This window comes from Octodon degus, unplaced genomic scaffold (genome assembly GCF_000260255.1).
Source record: "Octodon degus isolate 3935 unplaced genomic scaffold, OctDeg1.0 scaffold00147, whole genome shotgun sequence".
NCBI classification, from domain to species: Eukaryota; Metazoa; Chordata; class Mammalia; order Rodentia; family Octodontidae; genus Octodon; species Octodon degus.
This window is the reverse complement of record NW_004524723.1, coordinates 4,234,179-4,242,556: the sequence shown is the minus strand read 5'-3', so window position 1 is coordinate 4,242,556 and position 8,378 is coordinate 4,234,179. Positions and strand designations below refer to the sequence as shown.

Here is an 8,378-nt window from a genome sequence, read left to right as displayed (position 1 = left end):
CAATTTTGCAGGTTTTTATCTGATAACCTAAACAACTCATTTTAAGATATCATACAATACAGCAACCATTGTTGAATTATTACTTTTTAAATGCAATTTTCTATCATTTCTAATGCCTTTTTTAAACTATTTTGTATTCTTTAAAAAATAAAATAAATATGCATATTAGCTGGGCTGGTGGCATACACCTATAATCCTAGCATTAGACAAGGTACGAAGACTGCTGTAAATTCAAGGATAGCCTAGGTAACACAGTAAGTTAAAGGCCAGCCTGAACTGCACAGTGAGACCCCATCTCAAAAAATCCCTTGAATGGGCTGGCCAGATAGCTCAGTGGATTAAAGATCCTGCAAGTAGGCACAGGGACCTGGGGTTTGATCCCCAGGCCTGCTGTGCCAGTCCCACCCCCAGGGCATGCTGAGACAGCAATTGAGAATGGGTGTGGTGGCACACGCCTATAATCCCAGCTCTTGGGAGGCTGTAAACAGGTGGATCACTACAAGTCTGATCTAGTAGTGAGACCCTGAATATCCTGTAGACCCTTCCCTAAAATAAAAAAAAATAAATCTCTAGAGCAAAGACAAAAACAAATATACATATGAGGTCTCAAAGATGAGCCATATTCTTGAAATATTATTGACACTATTTATCACTGTTTAGCTACTCAAAGGAGGCACCATCTTCATTCAACGGGTTCATCTATGACTACTATTACAGGGGATTCCTCAAGGTCAAAGGAAGGTGAGTGTGACTGAAAGTACCCATGGGAGCTCCTGGCTGGAACCTGAACAGCTTGGCCCCACAGAACCAGGTATGGTTATAGTACCTGTGCGCCAACCTTGAGGAAGCCAGCTTGCTGAGGGACTATGGGATCCAGGGAGCAGCCAAAAGCAGAGTTCATCAGGGTACCCAGCAGGTCCTTCATCTTTTTCCTGGCTGGTTCTAGTGTGGTTCCCACTGAATTTACCAGTGTGCTGCCTTCACATCCACCTGCCCAGGGAAGTTGGCTACCTGTCATGTCACCTGAGGACATTGTTTCTCCAGGGTGTCCAGGAAGACACAAGGTCCCCTTCCGCACATCCTCTCTAGCATGCCTGAGAAGAAATTCTCAAGAACAGAATTTAAAACTCTGCTGACTCACCAATGTCTTCCCAGATGTTTGTTGCAACAACTGGCCCAGGGGGCCAGGAAGGGTGTCCTGGAGGTCTGCTTCCTGACCTGGAGGTCTGCCTCCCAGGGATGCAGGGTGCCTTGAGCAAAGGCAGGGGCTACTGGTTCAGGAGTTCCATGTGTGGGCAGAGGGCAGGAGGAAAGGAAAGTCAAATCAGAGACAGACACACAGAAGGGGTGTGGGGGCAGCTGTGAGGGCATACTGTGGCAATGCTAGTAAGGAATTAGCCTAATGGGGACAATAGGGGGCTTTTATTACCATGTGGTAGTTACAGATTTGTAGTCCTAGAACAATAGCTAATATGAAGAACCAGAACAAGTGCTTTCCTTCTCCTCTGAGGACAGAGGCAGGGAATGCTTGGAGATGGATGAGTCAACAGGGTCTAGGGACAGGTCTGGAAGGAAAGAGAAGGAAGGGCCTGAGATCCACCTTCCTGCAGGCAAGAGGCAGGGTAGGTAGGTGGACAATAGGGTCTCCTGGGCAACTAAGGGCCTGCCCTTGGTGACATGGGCAGGGGAAGGAGGCTCTCGGGCAGGAGAAGACTGTCCTCAGAGATGCATAACTCGCCCTCTCACTGCTCCCTGAGCTGCGACCATGTCCTCTGTCCTCGAGAAACTGTATCCTGGCACTTGACAAGGTCCACCTGCTTCACCCAGCCCAGCCTCTTGAAGTCCTCCTCTCTTGCTTCAGAAATCTGTTTTCTTCTGGAAGCCCATCTCACTCTGTGCTAAAGAGCAAATCCATCCCCTCAAAGTGCAAATGACTTCAGAAGTGGGAGAGCTTGTGAAGGCCACTTTGCAAACCCAAAGTCATTCAGCCTCCACCACAGCATTTCAGCAGGGAGACATCCAGAGTGAAAGGGCTCACAGGATCCCATAATAAACCTCAGAGTTGACAGGGAACCCTCAGCTCAAGTGGTGGCTTCCTTCCACACATCAAGAACACTGTGAAGAAGAAATGAGAATGACTGGAGTCTCAGGGGAGGGGTGGATGGCATAGAGCCCCCCCCCCGTTCTTTCAGCCCCCTCATAATGAGGCAGGAGGTAGAGCAAAGGCAAATAAACAGGAGGAAACTGTGAGGTAAGAATCAAGAAACCAGAGCAAAGATAACAATGTTAAAATATCAGGAAACCAACCAAAAGTCACCCTGTCCACCCCAAAGAGTCCTGGGTATGCCCAAACAAAAGGTACATGACCGTGGCCTGTGTACAACCTCATGTATATTGTGTTGTTGTTAGTTTTGTTTTGTTTTTCAACCGGAAATGAAATTCAGGACCTTGCATTTGCCAGGCAGGTTCTTTTGCTGCTGAGCTAAATTCCTGGCTATATTATAGTTTCGATGCCTGGTAGTTTCTGATACCATGACACTTCCTCCTAAAACTTCATATTGTCAAAAATGTCCCCTCCTAACTAATGGGGGATGCTGAAGCAGGTGCCCTATCAGGCCATGACTCTTAACAATCCACACCTATAGATCCTCTCATAATCTCTGGACCTCAAGAGAACCAACCAGTGCCTGCCCCTCTTGGGGCATGAGCTCTTTTCACTGGGTTGCTCCCACCTTGCCTCATTCACTTGTGTATGTGTGTGTGTGTGTGTGTGTGTGTGTGTGTGTGTGTGTATGGTACTGGGGATCAAACTTGGGACCTTACACTTGCCAGGCAGGCACTTATGTCGCTGAACTATATCCCCATCTTCTCATTCACTTTTTTTTTTTCTTTCTTTCTTTCTTTTTTTTTTTTCCTGAACCAGGGATTGAACTCAGGCCCTTGCGCTCGCCAGGGAAGCACTTATTCCACTGAGCCATCTCCCTGGCCCCTTCTCATTCACTTTTAAAAATCTTATTCTTGTCACTTCTTTTGAGTGTGCTGCTCAATTCTTTGTTTTTGTTTTTTTAAATGTATTTAGTATAGGGTCTTCAGAGTCTCACTATGCAGATTAGACTAGTAGTGATTCTCCTGTTTTCAGCCTTCCAAGTGCTGCGATTACAAGCATGCACCACCACACCCAGTCTCAGTCGCCATCTCAGTGGGCTCCAGGGGCAGGGCCAGCATGGCATGCAGGGGATCAAACCCCAGCCAATGTGCTCTGCCTAAGTAGGTGCTTTAGTCCACTGAGCTATTTGGCTGGCCCTCAGTTCTTTGTTGAGGATACCAAGAACCTGGACACAACTCCCTTCTATCCCATAACAGTTAAATGCTGTTCTCTACCTGGCAGAGAGCACCAGCAGAAAGCTCATTCCAGGAGCACTAGCCCTGACTGTCTGCACCCAGGTGCTCTCTGGAATCTGGCAGCAAGGTCAAGTGGAAATGGAACCAGGAGAGGTATTTCTGTGCTTCTCTCAGGGGCCAATCCAGGCAGTCCCACACAGATGTCTCTTGACATTGAGAACAAGGTCAAGCTCAGGCTACCTGCAGTCACTTTCCTCAATGATTCCCCATGCTCAGTTAGAGCTCTTAGTTCCTTGAGCTTGACTCTACCCCCATCATGAACACACCTGGCCCTGCATCTCCACCAACTGCTGCTCCATGTTCTGCCAGCCAGAGATGCCCCCTGGTTTGCTGCTCCTCTTGTTCTTAGACCCACAGCCAAGCCCTATGACCACATGACATCACTGGGCGATCCAGCCTTTTGTCCAGAATCAGACCACTCCTGGCTATAATCATTTCATAACATTCCTGTGTGCTCAATGCTTTGTACTTCTGCCTTTGAAAGGACTTGAAGTCACTCACAAGAATGCACAAAATAAAGCTATGATTTGAAAATTATAACTCTATAAAAGTTGACAGTAGGGGGTTGGGGAGATAGCTCAGTAGAATAAGTGCTTGCCTGGCAAGCACAAGGACCTGAGTTCAATCCCCAGTTCCACAAAAAAAAAAAAAAAAAAAAAAGGTGACAGTATATACAAATGCTTTTCTAAGCTGATTTTGCAACCTCTGAGTTACAAATAAAGGAAACAGGATGCGTCACATAATTCTCCTGATGAGAAAAGGATGAAAAGTCACTTCCTAAGGAAACAGCCCTCCACTGACCTCCACAGGCCTCTCCACAAAGAGGACTGAACATCAGGATGGACAACTCCACCTGCTGGATTTTCAGAAAGAATCGTTCACTATATGGTCCAGTCTTTTTTTTTTTTTTTTTTTTGGTCCAGTCTTAATATTAGTATTTGATAAGACATTCAAATAGTAAAAGGAAGACAATGGTGTGGGCAGGAGTCTGTGGCTTCCTGCCAATCTTGTGATTCTCAGTAGAAAGCTATGCTGCCCTCACCAACCATGTAGGAAGGTGCAAGAGAGTAGGGTCAGTGGGGCAGGGGACACTGGAATGTGGGATGGGACTGTCATAACAAATGAGGACAGGACCAGGAAGGGGCTCAATGGCCTACATTAAATGCCATTATGAAAAGGCGTCCTTCCTAAAAGGCTAATATAGCATCCCTGTAGAAAAACCAGTAATTAGCACAACTTTCTAATGTCTCCTTAAATTCCAATTAAGCCTTCACAAGGAGTGACAGCAGCAACCACAAGAATGTCTGCTGGGAGACCTAAATGAAGAGGAAGCCAGGTTTCTGATGTGTCAGCCCTGCTGGTGGCAAAGTACATCTTGTCTCAGGAGGAGGAAGGAGCCTGGCAGGCACTGCTGGTTGGACGGAAAGCTGCACAAAGCTGAACACAGATCCATAGAGAACACAAAAAAGAGATCCTCTTCTTATTCCAATTTCTTTATAGGTTAAAATGAGGCACAACTGGATCACTAAAACTGCATCAACACATCATGGGAGAAACTGTTAGTCTATAGACTGGTTCTCAAAGTGTGGCCCCTGCTTAGCATCCCCTGAGAATTTGCCAGACATGCACATTTTTGGGCCCACTCCAGAGCTGCTGACTTGGTAACTTTGAAAGTGAGGCCTGCACCCTGTGTGCCAACAGGCTGTCCAGTAGACTCCGGTGCAGGCTGCAGTTTGAGAACCACTGGCCTTGAAAGTCTGGGGCTAAATACGGCAATCAGTGCTAGGAGATGGAAATGCTCCTTTTCCCTCTGGCGTTTACTTAGACTCTGAAAAGGAGGGAGAGGTTTCCACATATCTGTTGCAGGTAAATAATCAGAGATGCATGAATTGAAGAGGGAAAACATATTGTAAGGTTCCTTCCTCTGGTGCAAAAGAGGAACAGGTGAAAGCAAAGAAATCCTTTACTGCTCCATGTAGGAGGGTTGCCAGAGAGAAGCAGGAGGCCATCAGGGAGGAGGCAGAGATTGGAGCTTTTATCAGATTGGACTGGAGGTGGTGTTTACCTGGGCGATATGGTGTCATAACAGGCACTGATTGGGAGAAGCTTGGTGCTCATGGGAAAACAAAAGAAGTTCATGTTAACCCAAGGAAGAAGGAAGAAGTCAGTCTCCAAGCAGCTCCTTGGCGTTGGTTTTGAGACATCCCACCCCACCCCACCTCACCGAGCTGACTCGCCTGCATGATGACCCAGCACCGCTGCATGGGCACAGATCCATCATTTCCATCTTTTTATTATTAAAAGGAGCTATGACTCTCTAGCTACTTCCTGCTGACAGAAATGGGTACACAGGGTAAATATCAGGGATCAATACAGTCACAGGTTTGATTAACTACACTAAGGGTATTTTGTTTTAACTTTGAATAGCCAACACACTGATGTGGCTCAAAAGTGAAAAGACACAGAGGATACACAACTGCCCCTTTCCTAGCCACCTAGCACCAATGTCCTTTCTAGAATCAGCATGTCATGAGTCTTCTAAAGATATGGTATAAGAAGATTTACTTATATATTTATGTATATATGTATGAGTGGTACTAGGGATTAGACCTAAGGCCTTTTGATTGAGCTACATAGCCCTCATAATTATTTTTTTCTTAGTCTCACTAAATCACTAAGTTGCCCAGGCTAGGCTCAAACTTGTAGCTCTCCTGCCTCAGCCTTTGAAAGTGCTGTGATTACAGGCAGGTGCCACCATGCCTAACCAAAAGGTATTTTTATCCTGAGGTTTTTCTTAAATACAAATGATAGTTATAGTTTGTATCTAGATGTCTCCCAAAGCCTCATGGGCTTGGAGGTGGAGCTTTGGGGAGGTGAGTGGATCATGCATACATGATGCACTGATGTGTTCATAGCTAAAGGAGATTTGGGAGGTGAAACCTGATTGGAGGAGGTAGGTCCCTGGGGGCGTGGCCTGGAAGGGTATGTCCCCCCCAACCTTCTTTTGTTGCAGGCAGCCAAATTAGACAGAAATATTATAGGCAGTCAGACAGGGCCAGGCCCTCAAGGAGACAAGATGGAAGACAAGGTGGCTTTGCAACTTGGAAGAGACAGACACTCCCATATGGGCCATACCTCAAGACAAAAGAGGAAACAAACACAGCTGCATACTTTCCAGGGTGGGGCATCGGGGATTGATATTCTAAATAGGTGACTCCCTTCCCCATTTGGTCCTGGGCCTAATCAATTTTACCAGAGCAATGGTGCTTGTAATCTCATTGGTTGACTATAGTTTTGTCCCTCTCTCGGACAGGAGCTTTCTTTCCCTTAAATATATTCTGCTCATAACCTCTGTTTATTCCTAAAATTCATTCTTTGGTTTTAGAGAACATGAACTCGTGCAGGTCAGGTCAGAAGGTCATTTTTCCCAGTATCATTTGGGGGTCACCCAACAGAGACCAGTTTTTCTTCCTATATCACTTTGATATCTCTCTCTGCTTCCTATAACCATGCTATGAACTGTTTCTCCTCTACCATGCCACCCTGCCTTGAAACTAGACAACTATAGACTGGAACCTCTACAAACTGTGAGCCAAAACAAATCTTTCCTTCTGTAAGTGGTGCATGTTGGGTACTGTGTCTCAGCAATGAGAAAGTAACTAAGATAGCAGTGTATTACGCACTCTGTCCTACAGCTTGTGTTTTTCACTAAATATATTTTGAAGGTTACTTCATATCACCTAGAAGAGTTCTGAATGTTTAGAAACATGCAACTGCCCAGGGCATGGTTTCTTTGCAGAGAAAGAGGATCTGCTAGTCTACAACTTGATTCCTCTGGATTTCTTAGTGAGCCTCCAGTAGGGAAGCCATCCTCAGATATTCCACAGGCAGCTCTTGACAGGTCCTACTAGAATGCTGTGTTGGGGCCAAAGAGATAGCTTAGCAGACTAAGGGCCTGCTTAGGCAAGCACAGGGATTGAGGTTCAATACCTGGCACCACATGCTGCGCCAGCCCTGCCCCTGAGCCCACTAGCCAGCCACCAAGACCGGGTCACTACGAGTCCAAGCTGTATAGTAAGACCTATTCCAAATACATAAAACAAAACAAAACAAAAAAGTAGAATGTTGTGTTGTAACAGAAGAGGTGATAAGGAAACTCAGAAAAGTAACTATAAGCTAACACGCGTACTCAGTGACTCAAGCAGTGGAGGACACAGAGTAAAGAGCGGCTTTAACACACAACACAGTGGAGCGTTATTCAGCCAGAAGATAAGAATTTTGTCAGTTGTAGAAAAATGGATGGATCTGGGAATCACCATGTTGAGTAAAATATGCTATACTCAGATACATATCACATGTTCTCCCCAGTATGTAGAATCAGAAAAGAAAGTAGAAGACAGACTATTATTAGACAAGAGAAAGAGAAGAAGGGGAAAGGAGAAGAGACACAAATGCAGGTAACAGGGGCATAAGTATGATCAAAATACAGTACAGTATACCAATGAAATCTCCCAAAGCATGTTGGGGGGACAAGGAAGGAGAGGGAGGAATGGCCAGTATGTGTACATATCTAACAAAGTGAAACATTAATTTGTATAACCAGTATGCATTAATATAAAACCTTGGTTGTGGAATACCCCAAAAATGAGATGTCTTGGAACTTTTAACCTATAGGACTATAATCACATATTATCTATACAAATTAACAAAGTTCATGAAAGGATAAAGACATGAATTATAAAGAACACTTACTATATAGTAAAGCCAATCTCCAATGCTTATTAACAAATATGTAACATAGAATGAAGTTACATATGCATATATATTCTACCCTTCTACTAGCTTCCATTACAATAACATTTCCTTTAGAATTATTTTTGTTCCAACTGTCTTTCAGCACCATCAGTAAGGTGTCTTGTTCCTCCCTGATTTCACCTGTTTTTCTTTTATCAAGGTAGCATTCAACTGCTATATAT

At 45.0% G+C, this 8,378-nt stretch overlaps 1 protein-coding gene across 1 annotated transcript in view; it reads right to left on the bottom strand.

Moving 5' to 3' along the window:
* Positions 1-1,272, bottom strand: part of Mylk (myosin light chain kinase) — a 228,515-nt gene extending 227,243 nt beyond the window's left edge. The window contains exon 1 of the mRNA XM_023702276.1: positions 1,142-1,272. The gene's annotated coding sequence lies outside the window, so the exon portion shown is untranslated. The remainder of the gene's footprint in view (positions 1-1,141) is intronic.
* Positions 1,273-8,378: the final 7,106 nt, after the last annotated feature.